This window comes from Salvelinus fontinalis, chromosome 4, assembly GCF_029448725.1.
Source record: "Salvelinus fontinalis isolate EN_2023a chromosome 4, ASM2944872v1, whole genome shotgun sequence".
In the NCBI taxonomy this organism is placed as follows: domain Eukaryota; kingdom Metazoa; phylum Chordata; class Actinopteri; order Salmoniformes; family Salmonidae; genus Salvelinus; species Salvelinus fontinalis.
The window spans coordinates 77,681,057-77,685,897 of NC_074668.1; positions in this window are offsets into that span (position 1 = coordinate 77,681,057).

Sequence of the window (4,841 nt, forward strand, 5' to 3'; positions counted from 1 at the left end):
AACCCCTCACTAGACTACTGCAACACTGTTTCCCCTGTCATAACCCCTCAAACTAGACTACTGCAACACTGTTTCCCCTGCCATAACCCCTCACACTAGACTATTGCAACACTGTTTCCCTTCTCATAATCCCTAACACTAGATTACTTCAACACTGTTTCCCTTCTCATACCCCCTCACACTAGACTACTGCAACACTGTTTCCCCTGCCATAGCCCCTCACACTAGACTACTGCCACACTGTTTCCCTTCTCATAACCCCTCACACTAGAATAATTCAACACTGTTTTCCCTACCATAACCCCTCACATTAGACTACAGCAACACTGTTTCCCTTCTCATAACCCCTCACACTAGATTAATTCAACACTGTTTCCCCTGCCACAACCCCTCACTTTAGACTACAGCAAACACTGTTTCCCTTCTCATAACCCCTCACTCTAGACATCTGCAACACTGTTTCCCATGCCATAACCCCTCACACTAGACTACTGCAGCAGCGTTTCCCCTGCCATAACCCCTCATACTAGACTACTGCAACACTGTTTCCCTTCTCATAACCCCTCACACTAGACTACTGCAATTCTGTTTCCCCTGCCATAACCCCTCATACTAGACTACTGCAATACTGTTTCCCTTCTCATAACCCCTCACACTAGACTACTGCAAAACTGTTTCCCTTCTCATAACCCCTCATACTAGACTACTGCAAAACTGTTTCCCTTCTCATAACCCCTCATACTAGACTACTGCAACACCGTTTCCACTGCCATAACTCCTCACACTAGACTACTGCAACACCTTTTCCCCTGCCATAACCCTTCACACTAGTCTACTGCAACACTGTTTCCCCTGCCATAACCCCTCATACTAGACTACTGCAACAGCGTTTCCACTCCTATAATCCCTCACACTAGACATCTGCAACACCATTTCCCCTGTCATAACCCCTCACACTAGACTACTGCAACACCGTTTCCCCTAACATAACCCCTCACACCAGACTACTGCAACACTGTTTCCCCTGCCATAACCCCTCATACTAGACTACTGCAACACCGCTTCCCCTGCCATAACCTCTCATACTAGACTACTGCAACAGCGTTTCCCCTCCTATAATCCCTCACACTAGACATCTGCAACACCATTTCCCCTGTCATAACCCCTCACACTAGACTACTGCAACACCGTTTCCCCTAACATAACCCCTCACACCAGACTACTGCAACACCGCTTCCCCTGCCATAACCTCTCATACTAGACTACTGCAACAGCGTTTCCCCTCCTATAATCCCTCACACTAGACATCTGCAACACCATTTCCCCTGTCATAACCCCTCACACTAGACTACTGCAACACCGTTTCCCCTAACATAACCCCTCACACCAGACTACTGCAGCAGCGTTTCCCCTGCCATAACCCCTCATACTAGACTACTGCAGCAGCGTTTCCCCTCCTATAATCCCTCACACTAGACATCTGCAACACCATTTCCCCTGTCATAACCCCTCACACTAGACTACTGCAACACCGTTTCCCCTGCCATAACCCCTCACACCAGACTACTGCAGCAGCGTTTCCCCTGCCATAACCCCTCATACTAGACTACTGCAGCAGCGTTTCTCCTGCCATAACCCCTCACACTAGACTACTGCAGCAGCTTTTCCCCTGCCATAACCCCTCACTCTAGACATCTGCAACACTGATTCCCCTGCCATAACCCCTCACTAGACTACTGCAACACTGTTTCCCCTGTCATAACCCCTCAAACTAGACTACTGCAACACTGTTTCCCCTGCCATAACCCCTCACACTAGACTATTGCAACACTGTTTCCCTTCTCATAATCCCTAACACTAGATTACTTCAACACTGTTTCCCTTCTCATACCCCCTCACACTAGACTACTGCAACACTGTTTCCCCTGCCATAGCCCCTCACACTAGACTACTGCCACACTGTTTCCCTTCTCATAACCCCTAACACATAGACTACTGCAACACTGTTTCCCCTGCCATAACCCCTCATACTAGACTACAGCAACACTGTTTCCCTTCTTATAATCCCTAACACTAGACTACTTCAACACTGTTTCCCCTGCCATAACCCCTCACACTAGACTACAGCAACACTGTTTCCCTTCTCATAACCCCTCACACTAGACTACAGCAACAACGTTTCCCCTGCCATAACCCCTCATACTAGACTACAGCAACACTGTTTCCCCTGCCATAACCCCTCATACTAGACTACAGCAACACTGTTTCCCTTCTCATAATCCCTCACTCTAGACATCTGCAACACCGTTTCCCCTGTCATAACCCCTCACACTAGACTACTGCAACACCATTTCCCCTGCCATAACCCCTCACACTAGACTACTGCAGCAGTGTTTCCCCTGCCATAACCCCTCACACCAGACTACTGCAGCAGCGTTTCTCCTGCCATAACCCCTCACACTAGACTACTGCAACACCATTTCCCCTGCCATAACCCCTCACACTAGACATCTGCAACACCGTTACCCCTGCCATAACCCCTCACACTAGACTACTGCAACACCATTTCCCCTGCCATAACCCCTCACACTAGACATCTGCAACACCGTTTCCCCTGCCATAACCCCTCATACTAGACTATTGCAGCAGCGTTTCTCCTGCCATAACCCCTCACACTAGACTACTGCAGCAGCGTTTCCCCTGCCATAACCCCTCACACTAGACATCTGCAACACCATTTCCCTTGCCATAACCCCTCACACTAGACATCTGCAACACCGTTTCCCCTGCCATAACCCCTCATACTAGACTACTGCAGCAGCGTTTCTCCTGCCATAACCCCTCAAACTAGACTACTGCAACACTGTTTCCCCTGCCATAACCCTTCACACTAGACTACTGCAACACTGTTTCCCTTCTCATAATCCCTAACACTAGATTACTTCAACACTGTTTCCCTTCTCATAACCCCTCACACTAGACTACTGCACCACTGTTTCCCCTGCCATAACCCCTAACACATAGACTACTGCAACACTGTTTCCCCTGCCATAACCCTTCACACTAGACTAATGCAACACTGTTTCCCTTCTCATAATCCCTAACACATAGACTACTGCAACACTGTTTCCCCTGCCATAACCCCTCATACTAGACTACAGCAACACTGTTCCCCTTCTCATAATCCCTAACACTAGACTACTTCAACACTGTTTCCCCTGCCATAACCCCTCACACTAGACTACAGCAACACTGTTTCCCTTCTCATAACTCCTCACACTAGACTACAGCAACAACGTTTCCCCTGCCATAACCCCTCATACTAGACTACAGCAACACTGTTTCCCCTGCCATAACCCCTCATACTAGACTACAGCAACACTGTTTCCCTTCTCATAATCCCTCACTCTAGACATCTGCAACACTGTTGCCCTGTTTCCCTTCTCATAATCCCTAACACTTGACTACTTACATTTCATTTCATTTCATTACAGTACATCGTTTTGATTTGTTTGATCTTAGCACTTTTTTCTTAGCTAGCTACATAGCCGTCTTTATATCAAAGATAATTGTGTAGTTTAGATTATTATCGAATTATCGAATCTTCTAACGTTGTCAACATTGCTAGCTAGCCAACTTCTACCGAAACATTACAACGGAACGATTTGATTAGTATAGTGTTAGCTAGCTACATAGTTGTCTTTGTATCTAAGATAATTGTGTAGTTTAGAATAATTATCTAGCCAGTTATCGAGGTTACCTAGCCAGCTCCACTTTCAAACAAAGTCAGCTAGCCAGCTATTTTCGTCGTCCTAACATTGTCAACACTGCTACCTAGCCAGCTAGCCAACTTCTACCGAAACATTACAACGGAACGATTTGATTAGTGTAGTGTTAGCTAGCTACATAGTTGTCTTTGCTGCCTTTGTATCTAAGATAATTGTGTAGTTTAGAGTAATAATCTAGCCAGTTATCGAGGTTACCTAGCCAGTTATCGAGGCTACCTAGCCAGCAACACTTTCAAACAAAGTCAACAACGCAGTCACTGCTAGCTAGCCTACTTCACCAGCCAGCAGTACTGTATCATTTTAATCATTTTAGTCAATAAGATTTTTGCAACGTAAGCGTAACTTTCTGAACATTCGAGACGTGTAGTCCACTTGTCATTCCAATCTCTTTTGCATTAGCGTAGCCTCTTCTGTAGCCTGTCAACTATGTGTCTGTCTATCCCTGTTCTCTCCTCTCTGCACAGACCATACAAACACTTCACACCGCGTGGCCGCTGCCCCTCTAATCTGGTGGTCCCAGCGCGCACGACCCACGTGGAGTTCCAGGTCTCCGGCAGCCTCTGGATCTGCCGATCTGCGGCCAACAAGGCAGAGTTCATCCCAGCCTATGCTTCCCTCCAGTCCCTCGACTTCTTGGCACTGACGGAAACATGAATTACCACAGATAGACTCCTACTGCTTACCACAGACTCCTACTGCTCTCTCCTCGTCTGCCCATGTGTTCTCGCACACCCCGAGAGCTTCTGGTCAGCGGGGTGGTGGCACTGGGATCCTCATCTCTCCCAAGTGGACATTCTCTCTTTCTCCCCTGACCCATCTGTCTATCGCCTCCTTTGAATTCCATGCTGTCACAGTTACTAGCCCTTTCAAGCTTAACATCCTTATCATTTATCGCCCTCCAGGTTCCCTTGGAGAGTTCATCAATGAGCTTGACGCCTTGATAAGTTCCTTTCCTGAGAATGGCTCACCTCTCACAGTTCTGGGTGACTTTAACCTCCCCACGTCTACCTTTGACTCATTCCTCTCTGCCTCCTTCTTTCCACTCCTCTCCTC